At 42.1% G+C, this 26,942-nt stretch overlaps 1 protein-coding gene across 10 annotated transcripts in view; it reads right to left on the reverse strand.

Annotated features, from left to right (window-relative positions):
- The window catches only part of SDCCAG8 (serologically defined colon cancer antigen 8), a 694,410-nt gene that overhangs the window by 241,259 nt on the left and 426,209 nt on the right, over nt 1–26,942 (reverse strand). The gene's annotated exons all lie outside the window — the stretch shown is intronic.

A 26,942-nucleotide genomic window follows, 5' to 3' on the forward strand; every position in this document is an offset into this window, starting at 1 on the left:
TCTACTCTGTTGCAAAAGACAAACCTTTCCCGACAATCTTTTGCAATGTCTCTTACAAAAATATTGAAAAGCATCAGTCCAAGGATTAGTCCTTGAGGCACACTGCTAGTAACGCCTCTCCTCGGAGTGAACACCATTTATCAGTACCCTTTATTGCCTCCCAATCAGCCAGTTTCTTACCCAGTCAGTTACACCAAGGTCACTCAGTTTATCAATAAACTGCCTATGCAGAACCGTGTCAAAGGCCTTACTGACATCCAAGTATACTACATCTAGCGATCTCCCTTGATGCAACACTCTGGTCACCCAGTCAAAGAACTTGATCAGATTCATCTGACAAGATCTAGCTCTAGTAAAACCATGCTGTCTTGGATCTTGCAATCAACTGGATTACAGAAATTGCACTAACCTCTGTTTTAGCAGCAATTCCATTAATTTGCTAATCATAGGTCAGACTAACCAGCCTGTAGTTCCCAGCCTCCTTCTTACTTCCACATTTATGAATAGGAACCATATCCACCAGTCTCCAAGTCTCCTGAATTACTCTGGACTCTAAAGAAATATTGAAAAGGTTAGCCAATGGAGCTACCAGAACTTCTCTTAACTTCCCTTAGTACTTTCAGATGTATCTCATCTGGCCCCCATCACCTTTTCAACTTTAAGTTTAGTTAGCTCCTCAAGAACACGCTTTTCTGAAAATCGATTGAGATTTACTTCAACTTCCAATCTTTTTTGTGTTTGATTTATGTGGTCCTGTTCCTGGCTTTTCCCACAGTGAACACTGAACAGAAATATTTGTTAAGCAATTTCACGTTTTCCTCAAAAGTCTCTACAAATTCTTCCCCTTCACCTGAGTCTCTTAATGCCACTTTTGCACTTCCTTCTATCACTAACATATCTTTAAAAAAGTTGTCCCCTAATTTACCATATTTGCTGTTTTTTCTTCCATTTGAATTTTTGCATTCCTATTTTCCCAGCTTTTTCAGATATTGTTGCCTGTCTTCCTCTTTCTGCGATTTCTTGTTGTATATGATTGCTAACCTTTTCTCCCTTACCTTTTCAGCTATTACTTTAGAAAACCATAGAGGCCTCTTTTTCTTCTTACCTTTATTTACTTTCCTAACAAAAAGATTAGGTGCCCTTATAATATCTCCTTTTAGTTTTGCCCACTACTCTTCTGCTTACCCTAGATTATCCCATCCAGCTAACAACTCCTTAAGCTATTCCTCCATTTTAATGAAGTTAGTTTTCCTGAAGTCTAGAACCCTCACCTTGGAATAAACCTTCATAACCTGCACTCTAATAATGAACCACACCATCTGGTGATCGCTGGATCCCAGATGACTGTACACTACAACATCAGAAATACTGTCTCTGTTGGTAAGCACCAGATCCAGTAATAATTACCCTCTTGTGCTGCTTCTGTTACCTGACAGAACAGTTCTCCTTGCAGAAAATCCAGTGAGTAAATATTCAAAAACATTGCAATAAGGCCCATTACATTTGTAGTCTGACAGCTATTAGAATCCAAAAATTCAGCAGCACACTAATACAGCTGCTAAGACATTTACATCTTTATAGTGATTTGGATCAGCACTTACGTTTATTCAAAAGATCTATACCACTAAGCTCTAAATTACAAATAGGGTTATAACAAACAACAAATAATTTACATGTTTAAAAAGCCGCTTCTTCTAAAGGAATTCAAATCTTAAAATTTTCAACTTCTTAAAACTATTAGTATTAGTAAAATGAAGGCTAAGCACATCATATAAAATCTAGAAGGAACTTAGAAAAAAATACATTTAAGGGACATTGACAAACATACATAAGTTGGAAATATTTGTTCATAAATTCATGAAAAGTAAGCACATACTGCCAATGATCATAGATTTTCATCTATTTTTATATAAGTATGTGATATAACTACGAAACCAAGCAATTCCCCACATGTGCATATAATTACTATCAATTTTACATCTTTTCATGTAACCTCTGTTCAGTACACTCACAATGGCTACCAAAAAAGAACCCTAGTTTAGGAAGCCCAATTTCTCACCAGAGGATGTATCCTTTCTTATGAATAAAGTTGTCAAAGCATAAAATCATTTTTTGGGGCCTGTATCCACAAAAGTGAATGCTTACCAAAAAAAACAAAAACTGTGGCAAGTCATGGTCAACAGGTTAAATGCCATATTCCACAACCACAGGGATATCAAGGACATGCATATAAAGTGGGGAGACCTCTGCAAGAATGTGAAGGTCAACCAGGCTGCCAAAACATACTTAGTGACATACTGTCAGAAGAAAAAGACCAAATAGTCCATCTAGTCTGCCCAGCAAGATCCTTATGGTTACCACCATGTATTTTGTTAAGGGTAGTAACTGCCGCTCCGTACAGGTTATTCCCATGAGTTTTGATAAGAGTAGCAATATTTACAATCAAAATCAAGCAACTGACAACCCCATATCAAATTTACTGCTACTACCATTTTCACGGGGTGAGCCGCCTTCTTGAAATGCTGATTGAATGTGCTTTGCTTTTGGACTTGGTCATAGAAGCAGTCCTATGTTTATCCCTAATGTCCCCAAAATGTAAATAAGTGTTAATGTATAACCCTCTCTAAATTATCACACTTCTGCAGTCCTTCTGCTGTAAATACCTCCTCCTGTAAATTCCTCCACTACAATTATGGTTACGCTTCTCTACTTTCTCAGCTGCTATCCCTTCCTCCTCTATCTATACCCCTCATTCCCGCCCCCCTTTTCTCGCCTGCTCCCTCCTTTCTCAAGTTTATTGTAAACCGGCGTGATGTGCCCGCACGAACATTGGTATATTAAAAGCTGTTAAATAAATAAATAAATAAATAAATAAATAAATAAATAAATATCGGTGTATCAGTACACCGGACCGTAAAAGTCAGGGCCCATTATTGGCTGTCTTCTGAATTCAATTCCCCTTTTCCCCCCTACAGTCAAAATAGAGAGCAATGTTGCAGTTGTGTCACAAGCATCAAGGCTAATTGATTAAGAGTTGTAATCCCTATGCCTTCTGTTATCCCCACACACCTTTCCTTCATTTTCAACCTCTAGTCTTTAGGGATCCACGGTGTTTAGGAGTGAGTGCCAAGGTGGTGGCCTGGATTGCAAACTGATTGACAGACAGAAGACAATGTGTGATGGTAAATGAAAATTACTCTGAAGAGAGAGCTGTGTGAAGTGGAGTGCCGCAAGGATCGGTGTTGGGACCGGTCCTATCTTTGTGAGCGACATTGTGGACGGGATAGAAGGTAAGGTTTGTCTTTTTGCGGATGATACTAAGATCTGCAACAGAGTGGACACGCCGGAAGGAGTGGAGAGAATGAGACGGGATTTAAGAAAGCTGGAAGAGTGGTCGAATATATGGCAGCTGAGATTCGAAGCCAAGAAGTGCAGTCATGCATATGGGGTGTGGAAATCCAAAAGAACTGTATTTGATGGGGGTGAAGGGCTGATGTGCACGGAGCAGGAGAGAAACCTTGGGGTGTGTTGCGTTTGTGCCTATTCTCTCCCTCGCTCCACCCTCTCTACCTTTGTGGCGACTCCCTTCGGCTTAGATGGACAGATGCAGCCGCGGCTTCTCTCTGCCTCTTGGTCCTGGTATCCCTGGGCTGGCCTGACGCCACGGATCCGCCATGTTCCTGATGACATAAGGGTGCGCGCGCGAATTCCAGACTTTGTACCAGCAAGGGCGCGAACCTCGGTGGCGTTCCCCCGTAGTAACATCATCCGTTTTCAATTCAAAAGGTCTTTGTTTGCTAACTACAAACGAATTAGCAAGGAACTCCAACGGGACTTGCTTTGGCAGTCCACGCTACTTGCAACTACGATCCGAGTCAGCAAGGGGAAATTTTTCTCCACTGCTCGGCCTTTTCAAACTTACCAGGAGTACCCGCTCCTCGGGGGCTCCGCTCTCTCTCTTCTTGATTTCAGATTGTTGGACGGGATCTGGTACTCGCTCCTCGAGGGTCTACATTACCGAAGACTCAGAAGACTCCTATTGCATGGAAGCGATCGCAGACGTGAACACAGTGAGTCCTATTACGGACCGGAACCGGTACTCGCTCCACGAGGGCCTATGTTCCTAATACCTTTCTCAGACCCTCTTCTTCCTCAGAAGATATCGCATACCTATATCAAGGAATACTATTTCAGATTAACAGATAGGAACCGGTACTCGCTCCATGAGGGCCTATGTTCCTAAATTTCTTCTAGCCTCTATTCTATTCCAGAAGCCATTCCATTGTGAGTTCTATTTCAGACTGCCTATAGGAACCAGTACTTGCCTGTGGCTCCTGTTCCTGAATACTGAAGACTTTCTCTTGCATAAGAAGACATTACAGATATCTACAATTGTGAGTGTATCATCTACCACTGGTTATCCAGCATACCCTGTCTACTCACTACCTATAGTCTCTCCTTACAGTTCAGCAACTCAGAGATCATAGTTCCAGTATCAGAGGGACTTCAGCCCTGCCAGGCACATCAACTCACTACTGCCACCTCTGGTGGTTCTACTTCCAGTCTAATAAAGAACTATCTGTGTTTGTCTCAATACTCCAGCCTAGCCAGTGGTCCCTCTCAGGATCTCCACTTAAGGGTGCTGTCATCTGCCATCGGCCCAGGGATTCACTATTTCTACTAAGTGTTACTCCTTACATTAATAGAGCGGTATTATCATCTGCCACTCTGTGGGAGCCAACCCACATCAGACCATTACTCCTCTTTCTGCGGAAGCTGATCCATATCAGATAGCTATCTCCCCTTGGGGATCATATAGGCTGCTGGCTCATCTTTCTACAGGAACAAAGCATAACAGTTGCTACTCCTTCCCTCTGGGGAAGCAGAACACTAACATTGCTAAACTCCTCCTCCTACAGAAGCCAAGCCTATCAGATTGCTATCTCCTCCCTTGGGAGGAGCAGATAGATACCAGATCGCTCACTCCGCCCTCCTGGCGGGGTAAGCGCTAGCAGATGCTAACTCCTTGGTAGATTCCGTAACAGATTGCTAACTCCTTCAACGGGAGTATCCAGCAGCCAGATTATAACAGATTGCTAACTCCTCCCTCTCCTGGAGGAGAATTATAACAGATTGCTAACTCCTCCCCTCTGGAGGAGCGAACTCTAACAGGGTGATAGTGTGTAACGATCTAAAGTCAGCGAAACAATGTGACAAAGTGATAGCTAAAGCCAGAAGAATGCTGGGCTGCATAGAGAGAGGAATATCTAGTAAGAGAAAGGAAGTGATGATCCCCTTGTACAGGGCATTGGTGAGGCCTCACCTGGAGTACTGTGTTCAGTTCTGGAGACCGTATCTCCAAAGGAAGGTCCAATAAAACAAATTTGTTAAAGTATATTAACTCTTTCCACAGCATAAGGTTGTCCCTTTGTTGTTTTTGCCGTATCTCCAAAGGGTCAGAGACAGGATGGAGGCGGTCCAGAGAAGGGCGACCAAAAAGGTGGATGGTCTTCATAAAATGACTTATGAGGAGAGACTGAAGAACCTAAATATGTGTACCCTGGAGGAGAGGAGAAGCAGGGGTGATATGATACAGACTTTCAGATACTTGAAAGGTTTTAATGATCCATGGTCAACAACAAACCTTTTACATTGGAAAAAAATCAGTAGAACTAGGGGTCATGATTTGAAACTCCAGGGAGGAAGACTCCGAACCAATGTCAGGAAGTATTTTCTTCACGGAGAGTGTGGTGAATGCCTGGAATGCCCTTCCAGAGGAAGTGGTGAAGACTAAAACTGTGAAGGATTTCAAAGGGGCATGGGATAAACACTGTGGATCCATAAAGGCTAGAGGATGGGAATGAAGAGAAGAGCCATGGGGGTGGCTTACTAGAATGGAGGCTACTACTTGGTGATTACTACCCTTACTTAATAAGCCTTCGCACAGTTAATGCAACTCCAACATTGCTCTCTGCTTCACCGGCAAGGGGAAATGTGGAAAAGAGGATTTGCATTCAAATAACAATCAACAAGGACTGAACTTCACAATCTGGGTAAACAAATAAGCAAGCATGGGGGTAGCTTGCTTATTACGGCAGTTACTACCCTAAACCAATTAAGCCTGATACATCACTTTGAATGCATATACAGCGTTGCTCTCTGCTTAAACGGCAGGGATAAATGTGGAAAAGAGGATTTACATTAAGACAACATCCAACAAGGCATTGTTCTGTGCAGTCTGGATAAACAAGCATCAGGGTAACTTGCTTTATGCGGCGGTTACTACCCTTAACCATTAAGCCTTATGCGTAATGGTTAAGGGTAGTAACCTTTTATGCAACTCCAACATTACTCTCTGCATCAATGGCAGGGGATGGCAGGAAATTTGAATCAAACATTTACCAACAAGGGCCCTGAACTTGGTGGTTGGTGAAACAGATAAGTATGGGAAAATAAATGTGGGAGCTTGCTGGGCAGACTGGATGGGCCGATTGGCTTTTTCTGTCGTCATTTCTATGTTTCTATGTTTATCCCAAGCCCTTTTGAATTCGTTTACTGTTTTCATTCTCCACCTCTTCCAGAAGGGAATTCCAGGCATCCACCATCCTCTCCATGAAAACTATTTCCTGATGTTGGTTCTAAGTTGTCCCCACTGGACTTTTGCATCATGACCTCTAGTTCTATGATTTCCTTTCCAATGGAAAAGGTTCAAAGTTCATGCATCATTAAGATCTTTCAGGTATATAAAGGTTTGTACCATACCTCCCTTGCACCTCCTCTCTTTCAGGGTATACATATTTAGATCCCTCAGCCTCTTCTCATAAATCTCTGCATACAGACCCACCATTTTGGTCACCTTTCTCTGGACTACCTTCATCCTGTCCTTATCCATTTTGAGATATAGACTCCAAAACAGAACACAATACTCCAGGTGAGGCCTCACCAACGACCTGTACAAGGGCATTATCATCTTCTTTTTCCTGCTTGTTATTCCTTTCTTTATGCAGCCAAGCATTTTTCTGGTTTTAGCTATCGCCTTGTTACATTGCTTTGCTGCCTTTAGATTGCCAGAAACTATTACCCCAAGGTTTCTCTCCTAGTCTGTGCACATTAGTCTTTCACCGCCATCACATATAACTCTTTTGGATTACCACACCCCAGATACATGATTCTGCACTTCTTAGCCCTGAATCTCAGTTGCCAAATCTTCAACCACTATTTAAGCTTTCTTAAATCACTTTTCATTCTCTCTACTCCTTCAGGCATGTCCATTCTGTTGCAAATGTTAGTATCATCTAAAAATACACAATTTTTACTTTCTATCCCTTTTGTAATGTTGCTCACAAAGATATTGAACAGAACCGGTCCCAAAACCAATCCATGTAGCACTCCACTTAACACCAATCTCTCTTCAAAACAGGTTCCATTTATCATCACACGCTGTCTCCTGTCAGTCAACCAGTTTGTAATCCACTCCACCAATTTTCCGTATTTTTGAAATTCAAAACTCGGATCTCCAAGTGACTTCTCTGTATGCTATTTCCTATATCAAACCATGCTGTCTGATGATCACTGTTGCTCAGGAGAGCACCTACCAGACATTAGAGACAATGTCCTCATTAGTGAGCACTAGGTCGAATATCACACCCTCCATCATGGGTTCCATTAACATTGGTTGAGCAGAGCCCTTTAAACAGCATCTACTATCTCTCTATTTCTTGCAGATTCTGCAGAAGGGATACTCCAAATCCACATCAGTCAGATTAAAAGCTCCAAAGAGCAACACTTCACCCTTCTTTCCCACCTTTTGGATGACTTCGATCAGATCTCTGTCCAGTTCTGTTTAAGTTGGAGACTTGTAGTCCACACTGTATAAAGGGAAGCATCATCTTTTTGTTTTTTTAGGACAGCCCATAATGCTTCTTCCCTACTCCATGTACATTTTATTTCAGTTGCTTGGATATTGTTTTTGACATAAAGACCTACTCCTCTCTCTTTTCTGTGCTCTCTGTCCTTCCTTAACAAGTTATAGTCTGGGAAAACTGTATCCTTTATCATAATACTCAGTGAACCATGTTTCCATATCAGCAACAATGTCCCAGTCTACCTCTACTATTAAGGCCTGCAGCTCTGGGATTTTATTGCCCAGACTATGAGCATTTGTGGTCATAATTTTCCAACTTTTTTCCCTTGGTTTCCTGTGCTTCCTAGTCACCTTTTTGGCTTTTTTGAACTGATTATGTTATTTTCACCTCCTACTTCCTGTATTGCTTTGCTAACATGGTGATATTTCATTTTACTGATGGTGGGATGGTCATATTTAACTTTACTAACTGGCAAGGTAAGTATTGGTTACTGTTCGACGATGATAATATGCATGTATCTGAATTTTTTGGTGCAGAGGTTTCTTTTCTTGACATGTAGGATTGTTGAGGATTTTGTTAACCGATGCCTTCTTTGTAGGTTTGTTGAAATAGCCATGTTTTAAGTTGTTTTTTGAATAATTTCATGTCATTTTTTAACCTTAGGTTTTCAGGTAAAGAGTTCCATAGGCGAGGTCCGGCTAGTGAAGCTGCTCTTTCTCTAATTGTAATGAGGCAAGATGTTGTTACTGATGGGATGGCGAGCAGAGCTTTATTAGTTGATCTGGTGTTGCGATGTGGGATATGTTTTTGGAATATAGTATTTAAACATTCTTTTTCACTGTTATTTATGTTTTTGTGTATTATGGAGAGTAATTTGTATTCTATACGTTTCTCTATGGGCAGCCAATGTAGTTTCTTTAGTACTGGGGTGATGTGTTCCGCTCTTTTGTGGCTGGTGAGTATTCTCGCTATAAGAACATAAGAAAATGCCATACTGGGTCAGACCAAGGGTCCATCAAGCCCAGCATCCTGTTTTCAACAATGGCCAATCCAGGCCATAAGAACCTGGCAAGTACCCAAAAGCTAAGTCTATTCCATGTTACCATTGCTAATGGCAGTGGCTATTCTCTAAGTGAATTTAATAGCAGGTAATGGACTTCTCCTCCAAGAACTTATCCAATCCTTTTTTAAACACAGCTATACTAACTGCACTAACCACATCCTCGGGCAACAAATTCCAGAGTTTAATTGTGCGTTGAGTAAAAAAGAACTTTCTCCGATTAGTTTTAAATGTGCCCCATGCTAACTTCATGGAGTGCCCCCTATTCTTTCTATTATCCGAAAGAGTAAATAATCGATTCACATCTACCCGTTCTAGACCTCTCATAATTTTAAACATCTCTATCATATCCCCCCTCAGCCATCTCTTCTCCAAGCTGAAAAGTCCTAACCTCTTTAGTCTTTCCTCATAGGGGAGCTGTTCCATTCCCCTTATCATTTTGGTAGACCTTCTCTGTACCTTCTCCATCGCAATTATATCTTTTTTGAGATGCGGCTACCAGAATTGTACACAGTATTCAAGGTGCGGTCTCACCATGGAGCGATACAGAGGCATTATGACATTTTCCGTTTTATTCACCATTCCCTTTCTAATAATTCCCAACATTCTGTTTGATTTTTTTGACTGCCACAGCACACTAAACCAACGATTTCAATGTGTTATCCACTATGACGCCTAGATCTCTTTCTTGGGTTGTAGCACCTAATATGGAACCCAACATTGTGTAATTATAGCATGGGTTATTTTTCCCTATATGCATCACCTTGCACTTTTCCACATTAAATTTCATCTGCCATTTGGATGCCCAATTTTCCAGTCTCACAAGGTCCTCCTGCAATTTATCACATTCCGCTTGGGATTTAATTACTCTGATTAATTTTGTATCATCGGCAAATTTGATTACCTCAATTGTCGTATTCCTTTCCAGATCATTTATAATTATATTGAAAAACACGGGTCCCAGTACAGATCCCTGAGGCATTCCACTGCCCACCCCCCCCTCCACTGAGAAAATTGTCCATTTAGTCCTACTCTGTTTCCTGTCTGTTAACTAGCTTGTAATCCATGTGTTGCACCAGTTGGTCGCAGATGGCTGTGACTGCTCTGCTTTACTTCTTTTCTTCCCTATTCTCCCTCTCTGGGAAAGATGGCTGCCTCCAGTGCTGAGTGCCTCGGCGTCTCCCACTTAGCATGGGCTTTCCAGTCCACCATGCTCACTCCCGTGGCCTCCTAGGGCATGCGTGCGCACACCTCCTACGCTCATATACACGTCATGGCGGGAACCTCGGGGGCGTCCCCACTGCATGACATCAATACCTCCAGGTATACCATTTCACTACCACCTTTGAGTTAACATGGACTTCGGTTTAGCTACTCTGACCGCTCTAAGCTGCACGCTTAGATGCCACTTTCACTCCAAGGGCTTCGCTCCCTCAGAAGCTCTAGACACCCGCTTCTCGGGGGTTTCTCGCTTCCAACTACCCTTTGGGGTTCTATACTAACTAGACAACCGCTCCTCGGGGGTCTCTCTCTTCTACATTTCAGTATATTGGACTATCAGGTACTTGCTCCTCAAGTGCCTACCAGCCTATGTATCCTGCACCACAGACCTTCGGTCCCACCATTTCATCACCAGGAAGACGTTCACATTCCTGTGAGTACCTCTACGATCCAGTGCTCCAACGCCACCCACCAGCCGCGGCATTACCTACACTGCGGGCTCCCGCCTATCGAGAACATCTGGGTGGGATTCTACATCCGAGCCTGTTGAACATATTGGCACCTCGTGGATCTCAGTGCCTTACCTTCCTGCCTACATCATTTTTTATTTATTTATTTAACAATTTTATATACCGACCTTCATAGTAGATTACCATATCGGATCGGTTTACAGTTTAACAGAGGGAAAAAACTAGAGTAACAAATTCACGTAAACGAAAGATAACCAAAGCAGGAATAAGTCAAAGTTACAATCAACAGGGGGCGGGAACTTGGAAGCTTGCAACAAGCTGGAAAGAAGAAAAGGCCAGTAAAGTAATTTTACCGTAGAGTACAAGTTACAAACTTAAGAACAGTGCTTTAATCTGAAGTCTAAGAGTCCATTTATTTTTTTCTTTGAGAAACGGAGTGACAGGCTGGGTAAGAAAGAAGGCCAGCTAGTGATTGTCTGGTGGTTCAGGGAAGGCTTGGAGAAAGAGCCAGGTTTTAAGTCTTTTCCTGAAAGTTAATAGGCATGGTTCTAGTCTGAGGTTTGATGGGATACTGTTCCAGATGGAAGGGCCTGCTGTTGAAAAGGCTCTGTCTTTGGTCGTAGCGAGGCATGTAGCTTTAGTGGGTGGAACATTAAGAGTGCCTTTGTAAATGTCTCTAGTTGGTCTGTTAGAGGAGTAAAGTTTGAAAGGTATTTCTAGGTCAAGTTGAAGTTGATGATGGATGGTTTTATGGATTAAGGTGATTGATTTGTATAGAATTCTGTAATTTACTGGTAACCAGTGTAGGTTCCTGAGAATTGGTGATATGTGTTCGTAGCGGCTGGTACTGGTCAACAATCTTGCTGCCGCATTTTGAATCATCTGAAGAGGTTTGGTAGTGGATTTGGGGAGTCCTAGTAGAAGGGCGCTGCAGTAGTCTATTTTGGCGAACAGTAGCGCTTGGAGGACTGTCCTGAAGTCGTGGAAGAATAAGAGAGGTTTAAGTCGTTTTAAGACCTGTAATCTGTAAAAGCAATCTTTCGTTGTTGAATTGACCATTTTCCTTAGGTTTAGTCGATTGTCTAGAATCACCCCAAGATCTCTAACCTGCTTACATGTGATGTGGGGGTTGAGTGGTGTTGGTTGGTGGATATTGATATCATTTGAGGAGATGAGGAGAAGCTCTGTCTTAGAAGCGTTGAGGACCAAGTTTAAGCTGTTGAGTAGGTTGGTGATGGATAAAAGGCAGTTATTCCAATGGGAGAGCGCTTTTGAGAGTGATTCTGTTATGGGGATTAGAATCTGTACGTCGTCTGCGTACAGATAATGAGTTAGATTGAGATCTGTTAACAATTGGCTGAGGGGGAGGAGGTATATGTTAAAGAGGGTTGGGGATAACGAAGATCCTTGTGGTACGCCCAGATTAGATTTTGTTAGAGGTGACTCTTTATTATGGATTTTGACTTTGTAAGTCCTATTGCTGAGGAAAGACTTGAACCAGTTGTACGCAGAACCAGAGATGCCAATATCTGCTAGGCGATCCAACAAGATGGAGTGATTGACGGTGTCGAAAGCCGCCGAGATGTCTAATAAGACTAGTAAGAAGGAGTGTCCTTTATCTAACCCTATAATAATATGGTCTGTTAGTGAGATGAGGAGGGTTTCAGTATTGCGTGATTTACGGAAACCATATTGCGAAGGGTGTAAGATCTTGTGGTCTTCCAGATAGTCAGAAAGCTGTGTGTTTACCAGTTTCTCCGTTAGTTTAGCGACGAATGGGAGGTTAGAGATGGGTCTGAAATTTGCTGGTACGTTTGGGTCTAGATTGTGTTTCTTGAGGAGGGGCTTGAGTGAAGCGGTTTTTAGGATGTCTGGGTAGCTTCCTTGGGATAGGAGGCTGTTTATTATGTTGGTCAGAGGTCCTGAGATCAAGTTTGGGATGAGAAGCAGGAGTCTCGATGGAATATTGTCAGCTGGATGGCTAGAAGGTTTCTGTCTTTTTAGAAGAGATTCAATCTCTTTGGTGGAGATTGATTCGAAACAGTCAAATTTGGGTCTGTTTAGAGAATTGGAATTCTCACCTGACTTGATGGGAGTTGTATTTGTAGGAAGGAGGGCGAGGGTATTTAAGATCTTCTGTTGGAAGTAAGAAGCAAGTTCTATGGCTTTGGAGAGAGCTTGTTCATCAGGAATAGGTGGTGGGGTTGATTTGGTGATTTGTGATACTTAAGAGAAAAGGGCCTGAGCATCATATTGAAAATGGTGTATTTTGTTTGCATAGTATTCCTTTTTTTTCTGTAGAATGGCGGTCCTGTAGTGATTTAAGAAACCCTTGTATGATGTGAGGGTTGTATTGTTTGGGGTTTTGCGCCATCTATTTTCTTTCTGGCGTAAGTCCTGTTTCATTTGTTTCAGTTCCGAGCAGAACCAAGGTTGGTTTCCCTTTTTTGTTGGGTTGAGTGACTTGGAGATTATTGGGCACCATTTGTTTGCGACTGTTTCTGTAATCTTTTGCCAGGAGGATATGGCTGAGTCAGGATTAGCTAGGTCTAGGTTGGAGAGTTCTTTGGATAGCTGATCGCCGAGTATGTCGGAAGGACATGTTTTCCTGAATTGAATGGTAGATGTGTGAGGAGAGGTGTGTGTCTGTTTGTGAGTGGAAAAGGAAGATTCTATTAAGAAATGATCTGACCAAGGGATTGGGGTACAGGAAGGTTCTGATGTGCAGATAAAGTTAGCATTAATGAAAATTTGATCCAGGGTGTGACCAGCTTTATGCGTGGGGCTGTTTATGGTCTGAGTGAATCCCATCACGCCAAGAGTGGTGAGGAGAGTTTCACAGTTGGTAGAGCGAGGTATTGCGTTTGTGTGGAGGTTGAAATCCCCCATAATTATTGTTGGAAGGTCTGAATTAATATGTTTCACGATGGATTCTACGAGGGGTGATGGGTCTGTTTCTAGAACTCCCGGGGGAGCGTAGACTAACAGAATTTGTAGGTGTTTCGATTTGACTAGACCCAATTCTAATTTGGATTCTGTCTTGATAGAATGTGCGGTCAGTCTGAGTTCTTTCTTAGTGGCTAGAAGAAGTCCGCCTCCTCTTTTTTTGAGTCTATGAAAGGTGAAGATGTCGTATGTCTGAATTGGTAGTTGATTGGTTAAGGCAATGTCAGAGTTTTTGAACCAGGTTTCTGTGATGGCACAGATGTCTGGGTTGCTATCCAAGAGGTAATCGTTGAGGATGTGTGTCTTCTTAGTTAAGGATTGCGCATTGATGAGGGTTACTGAGAGTAGCGTGAGGCCTAGAAGTTGGTTCAATGGTGATGTTGTGATAGGGATGATTCTTTTTTGTATGACATTGGTGAAGTTAGATATGGGGGTTCTCCTAAGGTTGTGGATGATTGGGATGTTATATGTGAGCATGGTGAGGATGGTTTTGGTGGAGGTTTATTTTGAGATGCGCTTGATTGGGTCTGGGTTTGGAAGCCCAATGGTGTGAGTCTGTATGAATTCAAGAGGTGTCTGAGGATGGGTGAGAGCCCATCCTCAGAGCCCTCCATCCATACTATGTCTATTAGAGTTCAGCCTATCGCTGTGGTTCCCCATGGGGCCCCTCCTCGTGGGTGAAGTCATCTCCACAGCGACCAAGGGTCCACAATGCCACAAACACAACACCATGAAAGGACATCGCCACCCATCCCATGACTTTTTACTTTTCCTAGAAGCCTCTCATGAGGAACTTTGTCAAATGCCTTCTGAAAATCCAAATACACTACCATCTACCAGTTCACCTTTATCTACATGTTTATTAACTCCTTCAAAAACGTGAAAGATATTTGTGAGGCAAGACTTGCCTTGAGTAAAGCTATGCTGACTTTGTTCCATTAAACCATGCCTTTCTTTATGTTCTGTGATTTTGATCTTTAGAACATTTCCACTATTGTTCCTGGCACTGAAGTCAGGCTAACTGATCTGTAGTTTCCCAGATCGCCCCTGGAGCCCTTTTTAAATATTGGTGTTACATTAGCCAGCCTTCAGTCTTCAGGTACAATGGATGATTTTAATGATAGTTTACAAATTTTTACTAATAGATCTGAAATTTCATTTTTTAGTTCCTTCAGAAACCTGAGGTACATACCATCTGATCCAGGTGATTTAGTACTCTTCAGTTTGTCAATCAGGCCTACCACATCTTCTAGATTTACCATGATTTGGTTCAGTCCATCTGAATCATTACCCATGAAAACCTTCTCCAGAACGGGTAACTCCCCAACATCCTCTTCAGTAAACATCGAAGCAAAGAAATCGTTTAATCTTTCTGTGGTGGCCTTATCTTCTCTAAGTGCCCCTTTAACCCCTTGATCATCTAACAGTCCAACTGACTCCCTTACAGGCTTTTTGCTTCAGATATATTTTTAAAAGTTTTTACTGTGAGTTTTTCTCTCTACGGCCAACTTCTTTGCAAATTCTCTCTTAGCCTGTCTTATCAATGTCTTACATTTAACTTGCCATCTCTTATATTTTATCCTATTTTCTTCTGCTGGATCCTTCTTCCAATTTTTGAATGAAGATCTTTTGGCTAAAATAGCCTTTTTCACCTCACCTTTTAATGATGCCGGTAATTGTTTTGCCTTCCTTCCATCCTCATTCATAATCACAGATTCTAAATATCACCTTTCTGTATTAACTGGAGGATTACATTTTGGGGTACAAAAGCAGCTTACACCTCCATTGCAAGGCACATATTTTATTCTTTTCACTTCACCTGTGACATACTATCAAACAAGGCAACAGGTAATAAAGAGTTTGCAAGACGTTTCAGTACCACCATATATTAAACTCATATCAGCACATACTAATAAAAAGTCTGCAGTACATGATTTGAACAGGAAGATTGATGAAATTGTTAGATCCTGTATTCCTGGATCTATTATTACTCATTCTGGAAAAGACACAGAGGAGACCCAACTGAAATCAGAAAGTGAAAAGACAGAAACTAGTATGGATATTTAAAACAAATCTACACCTTCAACAGAATCATTATCAGGAATACAGAAAGATCTTCCCTTGCAGTGGGAATTAATAAGAAAGGCACATTCTTTTGGCCATCCAGGGATTGCTAAGACCATGGTTCCATTTGAAGATTGACTTTATCGAAGGGCTGCCATTATCTAGAGAAGGTTACCGATATTTGCTAGTTGTGGAAGATGCCTTTAGTGGATGACTTGAAGCTTTCCTTTGCAGGAAACATGATGCCAAGACAGCATCTAAATTGCTATTTGAACAAGTAATTTGTCACTTTCATACTCCACAAGTGGTAGATTCTGACAGAGGGCCTGCTTTTGTTTCAGAGGTGTTCCAATCAATGCTCACAGCATTGGGCATACATCCCTTGTGACATACCCCATACCACCCTCAGAGTTCTAGCGCAGTTGAACAGCATAACAACACTATAAAGGAGGGGGTTACATAAATTGGTTTCTCACACAGGAGGAGATGACTGGCAACATCAGCTTCCTATTATTCTGGCATCTATGCATTCCCTTCCTCAGATGTATATCACCATATCAATGCCTGATGGGAACGGATATGCCATTGTGTGTAAATTCTATCTTCTTCCAAAATGATTTCACAATATGTGAAATAGCTTTGCTGGGATAAAAATACTCTACATAGCCAAGTGTTGGCATGTTGAAAGAGGCCCAGCTAGAAATGGAACTCCCTGGGAACCCATTTGCAGAGGGAGACTTGGTAATATGGCACAGATAGGGACCTAAAAAACATCCTTTACAGAGTTCCTGGAAAGGACCATATTTGGCTGTAAATGTGCTAGGCCCTAATGTTGTTGACATTTTTTCAACAGGAAAACTGGACTGCCCAGTGAAATACATCCATCTTTTTCAGCTGAAGAAAGCCAAGAAAGATGTGCAAGACATGCTATGGCTGTGGCGTACTGGCGTTCCTTTTCGGAATTCTACTTACAATGATATTTGTCTGTCCAAGAGTATGCCCAAGTTTAGTAGGAGCCCAGGTGACCTCCACGTTTATCTCATCAAATGCTGAGCAAAATGAATCACGTCCAAAAGGAAATGCTGAAATGCATATTTGGTTAGGACCAAAGAACCATAATGCATATTCTGCATGTTCTGCAAATTACACTACATGATGAATGTGACATAACCATAGCCTGAAATAATCTTTTTTTGGAGTACAGACACCCCATGGGATGTGATACTACAGTCCAAAGAAGTCTCAACTGCCTGCCCTACAGATTATAATACAGAAATTGGTAGCAGGTATTGTTCAATGGATTTTAATGTTACAAGTCTCAATACAATGATTACTATAGATATAATTGTTGATCGCAAATGTAAGCTTTTCTGTTCTTCATTAATCTATCATTGTATTTTAGATTTAGAATGGTTTAAGGAGTATTATTCTTTTTCTTATTCACTTAATTTCTTCACATCTAGTAATAAACTTCCTGTACAAAATTCTACCCTACTAAACTTAGATGACATACCAGAGAAACACTAGAAATTTGCCATTGGAAAACTGAGCCAGAATGGGAAATTTACCTTCCAGTTGATAGAGCTCCACAAGCACAAAGTATTCATGATTCTCTATCAGATATATTAAGGCAGAAATGTCCCCCCATCTCAGATAACCAAAATTATACTTGTAATATACAATTTATCATTAATCAGAATCATACTATATAGTAAGAATTTGGAATGGAGAACTTCAGAAAACTTGTACTTTAAGCATACAATGGAATTTACAATCCTCAACCATATCATCCACTACAAAGTCTTACACACCCCACCCAATATTCCATTATCATAGCACATCAAGCAAGATATACACATACTGATCCTATTACAAAAGACTGTAAATGGCAAATAATAGAAACATACTGGATTGCAGAATGTATGCCTAGTCAAGGAATACTGAGCTATAAGTTATAGAGATGTGCATTGTTTACCTCTATCGGTTCAAGCTTCGTTTTCGGGCCCCCGCGGGAAATTTCGTTTTTCCTGCGGTTCATTTTTTTTTTTTTTCATGGGTCCCGATTTTCGTGTTAGTGTGAGCTAACTCCCATTAGTGCGTGCTAACCATAGTTAGCGCGCACTAACATTTTAAAGTTTTAAACATTTTAAAGTTAGTGCGCGCTAACTATGGTTAGCGTGCACTAACACGAACTATGAATTTTTCAGAAATTGATCATAATTATTAAAGACAACCACTCAAACACTCAGTTAACAGGAAAACATTGAGGTCAGACAAGTAGTGTAATATTACTAATCTAGGGACTGGATCTGATACTTACCAGACATCCCCGGAAATGCAGCCACTCAGGAGGACAACAGCACCACTATCTGGCAACCAAAGGCAGAAAGGTGGATTAACCTGTCTTCGTTAAAGAAAAAGAAATTATCAGGTAAGTAGTCATTTCTCCTCTCTTAGCATTCAGACAGGTTAATCCATGACCAGTAGTAGCAAAGCTACTCCTGAACAGGGTGGGAGGCTTTCCACAGTCTGATTCAATACTGCACGCATGAAGGCTACATCCTCCAGGGCTTGCACATCCAGGCGGGCATGCATGGAAAAGGTGTATAAGGAGGACCACATTGCAGCTCAGCAAAACTGACAGGAGACAACAATCTAATCTCCGCCTATGACACTGCCTGAGCCCTAGTGGAATGAGCCCTAACTTGACTAGTCAATGGCTGCTCAGAATCCACATATGTGGTCGTGATAACCCCCTTAATCCAGCAGGCTATCTTAGCCTGCAATGTCGATTTACCCTGTTTACTCACACCATGGAGTATAAACGATGGTCCATATTCCTGAAAGATTTAGAAACCTCCAATACCTCATGATATGCCTCTTAACATCCAAGGTCTGTAACAGGCGATATTCATCCATATCTCTCTCCTTGTCCAGAGTTGGCAGGGAAACTGATTGATTCAAGAAAAAATCGTTGAGAGAGAAACAAGTAAGAGAGATCAACCAGGGAGCAGCAGGAGGCCAACTGCAATTCATTGCAACCGCCTCAAGGCCTGCTTAAAAATAGCCTCGATTCTGCTATCTCCTGCGTTTATTTCAAATCACTCTCCCTTCCATAGGGATAGTTATCCACTCGGTGATGGCACACACCAGCGCATTCACTTTCAGAAAGTGAAACTGCTCTCTCTCTGCTGGATCCAGGGGGTTCAGCGCTACCAAGGCTCATCCCCTCTTAAAAATTAGCTTCCAGGGTACCCCATTCAAGATCCATCAATTCTTGAATAGCATCCATAATGCTTTATGCAAGGAAACTAAATGGGATTCTTTGTTGACTCAGAAACAGAATCAGCAGCCAGCACCCCCAGCATCTTCAGTCTCTGGAAGATCCGAGCTGGCCACTTATCTCTATGAAAAAACACAAAATTGTTCTATATGGCTCCACCCCGGAGAAATTTCCCACTCTCCATGGAGTAAGGGTTGTCATCTGGGTCCCTATCAGCATGACCCACAGCAGGAGAAGACATACTCTAATGCTTATCTGCGGCACCAGGGGTACGGGGATCTGCAGTTTGCGATCTAGAACGCTTAGGTCTACCATGCGGCGACCGAGCAAAGCCTGAGAGCAGGACCTAGCCAAAAGGCTGCTCAAACTGCCAAGCTGTTTCGTGGCAGACTTGTGTGTAAAAAAGCAAGTGAATGCTGCCGTGGTCCATACCAAAACTAGGGTTTATCGGTCCTGCACCCACTGAGTTGCCGCCCCCTGATGACAAACAAGTTAGGAGAGCTCCAAAACCCGGCAGAACCTCTGTCAGATTTCCCTCCGGTCCCATTCCTGCATCATGCTAGGAAGGGTGAGATAAGTAAAATTAGCCGGAGATAACTCTCCCTGAACCACCAAGCAGTGCTGACACAAGTTAGGGGGGACGCCAGACTGAGAAGCCTGAATATGACAAGCAGCACAAATGTAAATACCCGCTAACAGCACGCTTCTAAAGCACCTGACAATTGTGCACCCAGCTGTACGCCCACATAAGTAAGCCTGGACAGGGCACCCAATAACAAGCTCTGTCCAATAAGTGCATCCTACGGCCGCTCAGGTGCCTACCACTCAGATGCCTACCTGAGTGGCCACCTAAGCGCACAAGTGTGAACTGATGTCAGATGTGTGCGTAGAAAAGTGATCAACTCTGCTGCCACCTACCAGGACGCATCTAAACAAAGCCTGAGAGCAGAGCCTAGCCAAAAAGTTGCTCAACCTGCCATGACTTCCCAACCTTCCTCGGAAGCGGGAATAAACGTCGGGTCGGCACGCCGAGACTCTGAGACTGAAAAGGCAATGGAAACTCTCACTCCTTTTATTTTTTTCCCTCATTTCTTGAGCTCAGCTCATCCCAGCTGAATACAGAGTCGATCTCCAGCTGTGAGCAGAGAGGGCAAAGGCCTTAACTGCTGCACTCAGCTTCCTGCACCCTCTAGCTTCTCAACTGTTTCTCTCTTTACAGCTAAGTCCATGCCAGAAAATCAGCTACCGGACTGAGGCACTCTACTGAGGGAGGGATCCGCAGATATCACCTCAGGAAAATTCGACTGAGGGAGGGACCATAAGTTATCACCATAGGAGAGCGGTGTGAATTAATTTCCTTATTCTTTTCTCCTCTTATTTTATTTAGATATTTATGTATTTATCTATTTATTTATTTGATTCTTTTTTATACCGACATTCATGACAGGTCATATCACATCAGTTTACATCAAACATTAGAAGATAAGGAAATTACATTTAACAGAGAGTAATAAACTTGGCTGGAAACACGGGGGAGTACCCTGCTGAGGGCAGCCTAGAGTTGAACTACCTCGCTCGGGAGGTGCCAAGTAACCAACTAGGGTAGAAGAGAGAATGAGAATAAACCAGAACAACTTATATCTAATGTTACTCATGCTATGGTATCAGGGGGTGAGGGAGAAAGGGGAGCAGGGAGGGTAGGGGGAGGAGTAACCACAAGGGTAACATGCAGTGACTAATATAGCCTGTTAAAAAGGAAATGTATTATACTTGAGGGTGAGATTGAGTTTAGAAATAGTATAGAGGTAAGGGTTATGTAAAATGCTATATGTAGGTTTGCACATGATTTGATGCATGTGTAAGAGCTGTATTTGAGGGAATAAGTGCAATATATTTATAGTCAGATATTGGTCATAAATGTTTTTACAAAACAAATTTAAATTTGAAAGAAATAAAGTATTTTAAAATATTTGAAATAAATAAATTGTTTTTACATACAATTAAAAAACTTCTGATGTATGGTGTTCTGTTTAGATTAGTTAAAGTGCTTTTTTCCATTCTCCAAAAAACTTTTTGTTGGGGGTAGTCTTATGTGTGTGTATATATATATATATATATATATATATATATATTTATTTTTTTTTTAAAGCAATCCCAAGTAGGGAGATACATGTACACCATCTGTTGGAGACGGAGAATACTGGCAGGCTGATTTCAGTATAGGGGGTATATATACCGTGTCGTCAGCTTTGCTCCATCTCCATTTGCTGGTAGAGGTGGATTAACCTGTCTGAATGCTAAGAAAATAGCCATTTGTAGACTACAATTAATATGGCTACCATCATGGGAACTTAAGAGTGCAAACAGATACTGTGACCATAATTCCTACTTCTTTAATATCAAACCCTATTTTGGCACAGGATTCTGTGTGGCATTTCATACCTCGTCAACATACACAGCATTTAGAATATGTTAAAATACACTCACAGGCTGGTCACATTTATTTTATCTCTTCCCTATTGAACAATAACATGAAGTTACAGTAGCAGTAAGATGGTCAGCCATTAATTTAGGTAATTGATGTATAATGGTGTCTCAAAAACCCCCATGGTGGTTGATTCGTCCCACTGAACACCTTGCTAGAGCTGCATCCTTAGAAAGACCATACCATTTCGAAGCAGCATATTAGAAGTAAATATTTGGGAGGCAAAAATGGTGTGGGAACAGAAAACAATAGCAGGACAAGGTATCAACAAAAACAGAATCTGGATAGATTAAAAGATTATGTCCCAAGCGGAGCTCCTTTGTCTACATGCAGAGCAGAAATCAACTTAGTAGATACTCCAGGACATAAATGTGAATCCTCATATGTATGTTCAGAAGGAATGTAAAGAATTATATTATTGGGTTTTCCATGATATTATGACACCCAGATTATAAAGAGCATATATATACAAAATTGGGATATATTCAATTATATGGAAAAAGGTATGAGATAACTTGTATTTGGACCACAGAGCGAGATCAAGATGTTATTGTTTTTAATCCATTCACTAAAGATTATCACCCATGTGGAGATAGGAATGCAAGATATTGTTTTAATGATTTTGATTTAATGACATTTAATGACAACATAGTAACAACTTTAAGTGTAGATGTTTTGACAGATCAGGATCAATGTTTAGTATAAAGAAATCATGTAAAACTAACGTGGCATTTATGGCCTGTTACAGGATCATGAATACCCTGTACCTGAAAATATAGGGAAGAAAATGATGAAACTGCAACAAATTTATTTGAAGAGATCCCAGAGTAACAAATCATCAGGACCAACAGAATGAACCACATAGAAACATAGAAATGATGGCAGAAGAAGACCAAACGGCCCATCCAGTCTGCCCAGCAAGCTATGTACTTTTTTTTTTTTTTTTTACATACTTGTTACTCTTGGCTTTTAGTACCTTTTAGTTCTATTTCCCCTCCACCCCACCATTAATGCAGAGAGCACTGCTGGAACTGCATCCAAGTGAATATCTAGCTCAGTTAGGGGTAGCAACCGCCGCAATAAGCAAGCTACACCCATGCCTCCGTACACCCAGACTACGCAATTCAGACCCCGTTGGCTGTTGTCCATATACAGATCCTCCTTTCTACATTCCCCTTGCCGTTGTATCAGAGAGCTATGTGTTGAAAGAGAAGTGTTGGACTTTCTCCCCTGCCATTGAAGCAGAGTGCTATGCTGGATATGCATTGAAAGCAAAGTACTGGCTTATCTGGTTTTGGGGAAGTAACCGCCATAACAAGCAAGCTACATCTCGCTTCTTTGTGAATGCAAAACCTTTTTTTCTTCCACATTTCCTCTTGCTGTTGAAGCCCAGAGCAACGCTGGAGTCTCACCAACTGTGTGCATGTACATCGAACAAGGGCATTATCTCCAGGTAGTAGCCCTCATTCTCGCGAGCCACATTAACAATCAACAAATATTGAACAAGCCTAATAATTGGCAATACCTATAGCCTATGTCCTAACCGGTAAATTTACATACTCTTCCCCACCCCTCTGTTTTTTTTTTTTTTTTGGAGACAGCAGCCCTCCATCCTTCCGCTCCGTGAAGGTGGTATACCATTAGCATCCCGCTCAGTGAATGCCACTCCAGCCTTCCGCTCCGTGAAGGTGGAACACCGAGCACTGGCATCCCGCTTCGTGAATGCCTCTGTGGCTACTGCCGAGCCATGCAGTGTTCTGCCGCCTCCTTCCCACCCCTGGCCTTGCGGTCCAGGTTATTGCTTATGCTAGGCCTTCATTGGGCCACTCCCCATGCTTAGCATATATCCATCCCCACGCTTTCCCCCTATGCAAAGTCCTTGGGGCTCCGCGTCTCCCTTCCCCTGACACCAAAACTTCCCTCCTATGCAGCGACAAATCTCCTTATGCACCAGTGAGGACTCTGCGTCCGCTATTTTTCATGGCTGAGACAACTCCCCCCCCCCCCCCACAACAAGTCCTATAATTTGGGCTTCAAGGGCTGCTGCTTCTCCCTCTTGCTGCAACAGGTCTAAGGTGATCTCTAGCTCAGCCTTTCTACGCACTTCGGCGGCGGCTGTGGCAGCAGCGGCTTACTGTTGTTCTTCTATTCTGAGCCCTTCTATCTTGAGGGCTGCTGCTTGTACGGCATAGTGTATGGGAGCCACCCCCTCTTCATTCACGTCCTCTAGACTTGATGGATCCACAGTGTTTATTCCACGCCCCTTTGAAGTCCTTCACAGTTCTGGTCTTCACCACTTCCTCCGGAAGGGCATTCCAGGCATCCACCACTCTCTCTGTGAAGAAATACTTCTTGACATTGGTTCTGAGTCTTCCTCTCTTGAGCCTCAGCTCGTGACCTCTGGTTCTGCTGATATTTTTCTGACAGAAAAGGTTTGTCGTTGTCTTTGGATCGTTAAAACCTTTCAAGTATCTGAAAGTCTGAATCATATCACCCCTGCGCCTCCTTTCTTCCAGGGTGTACATATTTAGATTCTTCAATCTCTCCTCGTATGTCATTCGATGAAGACCCTCCACCTTTCTGGTCGCCCTTCTCTCTACCGCTTCCATCTTGTCTCTGTCTCTTTGTAGATACGGTCTCCAGAACTGAACACAGTACTCCAGGTGAGGCCTCACCAAGGACCTGAACAAGGGGATAATCACTTCCCTTTTCTTACTCGATATTCCTCTCTCTATGCAGCCCAGCATTCTTCTGGCTTTTGCTATTGCCTTGTCACATTATTTCGCAGACTTCATATTATTAGACACTATCACCCCAGGTCTCTCTCCTGCTCCGTGCACATCAGCCTTTCCCCCCCCATCAAATACAGTTCATTCGGATTTCCACTCCCCATATGCATGATTTTGCACTTCTTGGCATTGAATCTCAGCTGCCATATCTTCGACCACTCTTCCAGCTTCCTTAAATCCCATCTCATTCTCTCCACTCCTTCCGGCGTGTCCACTCTGTTGCAGATCTTAGTGTCGTCCGCAAAAAGACAAATCTTACCTTCTATCCCGTCCGCAATGTCGCTCACAAAGATATTGAACAGGACCGGTCCCAATGCCGATCCTTGCGGTACACCGCTTAAAACCGCTCTCTTTTCAGAAAGAGTTCCATTTACCATCACCCATTGTCTTCTGTCCGTCAACCAGTTTGCAATCCAGGCCACCACCTCGGCACTCACTCCTAAGCTTCTCATTTTATTCACCAGTCTCCTGTGCGGGACCGTATCAAAAGCTTTGCTGAAATCCAAGTAGATGACATCGAGCGCTCTTCCTTGATCCAATTCCTTAGTTACCCAGTCAAAAAAGTCAATCAGATTTGTCTGACAGGATCTTCCCCTGGTGAATCCATGCTGCCTCTGGTCCAGCAATTCTCTGGACTGTAGATAGTTCACTATTCTCTCTTTCAACATTGACTCCATTACTTTTCCCACCACCGGAGTGAGGCTAACCGGTCTGTAGTTACCAGCCTCTTCTCTGTTCCCACTCTTGTGAAGCGGGACCACCACCGCTCTTCTCCAATCACTCAGCACCACTCCTGTTTCTAGGGATCTATTGAACAAGTCACAAAGCGGACCCGCCAGCACATCTCTGAGCTCCCTCAGTATCCTGGGATGAACCTCATCAGGCCCCATGGCTTTGTCCACTTTTAGATTCTTTAGCTCTTCCCATACATTTTCTACTGTAAATGGATTTTCATCTACTCCACTCCCCTCCAGTTTCTTGTTGTGTATTGACGGTCCTTCTCCAGGGTCTTCTTTAGTGAACACAGAACTGAAGTATTCGTTTAATATTTCTGCCATTTCTTCGTCTCTCTCCACACATTGATCATTTCTACCTTTCAATTTCACTATACCACTTTGAACTTTTCTCTTTTCGCTGATGTATCTGAAAAATGTTTTGTCACCATTCTTTATCTCCTTGGCAATCCTCTCTTCCGCTTGACTTTTTGCCGACTTGATTAATTTCTTTGTCTCCCTCAGTTCAATCAAATATTCCTCTTTGTGCTCCTCCCTTTGGGATCTTTTATATTTCTTGAATGCTGTTCTTTTAGCCTTAATTTTGTCAGCCACCTCCTTTGAGAACCAGATAGGTTTCATTTTTCTTTTGCTTTTATTTACTTTTCTAACATATAGAGTAGTTGCCTTGATAATTTCTCCTTTTAGATTGGTCCACTGCTGATCCACATCTCTCTCGTTCTCCCAGCCTTTTAGTTCTTCCTCTAGATACTTCCCCATTTCCTCAAAGTCCGTGTTTTTGAACTGTACAACGCAGGTCTTTGTGCTTCTTTTCCATATTCTTTTAGTGATATTAAACCATACCGTTTGATGATCACTGGTGCTGAGGTGGGCTCCCACCTGGACATCAGAGATATTAACTCCATTAGTGAGCACTAAGTCGAGTATAGTTCCTTCTCTAGTGGGTTCCATTACCATTTGTTTGAACAAAGCTACTTGCATGGCATCCACTAACACTCTACTATTTTTTAGATTCTGCAGATGGGATTTTCCAGTCTACATCTGGCATATTAAAGTCACCAACTATCACCACTTCTCCCTTCTTTCCTATCTTTTGGATGTCTTCAACCAGATCTCTGTCCAGCTCTTCCTTTTGGTTTGGAGACCTGTAAACCACTCCAATATAAATGGACGCTCCGTCATCTTTTTTTAGGTCGGCCCATAGTGCTTCTTCATTGCCCCATCTTCCTTGCAGCTCAGAAGCTTGGATATTGTTTCTGACATAAAGAGCCACACCTCCCCCTTTTCTATCCACTCTATCCTTCCTTAACAAGTTATAGCCTGGTATTGCTGTATCCCAATCATGAGATTCTGTGAACCATGTCTCTGTGATAGCAACAATGTCCAATTTCGCCTCCGCCATTAGGGCCTGCAGATCTGGGATTTTATTTCCCAAACTAATAGCATTTGTGGTCATAGCTTTCCAGGTTTTCTCGTTAAGGTTATGCTTTTCCTGGACTCCTTATGAGACTTTAGTTGAGATTTGTTATTCACTTCACTCTTTCCTTTTGCAGTTGTGCCACTGCTGACAGAGTCATCCATCTCAATGAGCTTTTTCTTCTGGTTATGGATCTTAAATTTCTGCATGCATTGGTTTTTTTTTCTCTTTTCTGGTAACACTTCTATGTTTTTCTCAAGAACTTCTTCAGTTTTTAATATAGAGAAGGGTTTTTTTCTTGTTGCACTTGATACAGTGTGTCTCCTTGTCACAGGTCTAATTCTACCAGAGCCCACTGTAATCCTGGTTTTTAATGAATTCCTTAATGTCCCATTTGATAAACCGATTTGATTTACATATAATGTAAGAAGATCGGTATATAAAAACCATAAATAAATAAATAAATAAATAAATAAATACATTTGAGTTGGGGGTTATACTTGTGGGCTGCCCATCTATCAAGAATGGGTGACTGTAGGTCACATGTGTTATCCTACCTGAGCCTACTGTATCTCTCTTTTTTCTTGACTCCTGGTTTTTCTGTGATA

Source organism: Rhinatrema bivittatum, chromosome 3, assembly GCF_901001135.1.
Source record: "Rhinatrema bivittatum chromosome 3, aRhiBiv1.1, whole genome shotgun sequence".
Classification (NCBI taxonomy): domain Eukaryota; kingdom Metazoa; phylum Chordata; class Amphibia; order Gymnophiona; family Rhinatrematidae; genus Rhinatrema; species Rhinatrema bivittatum.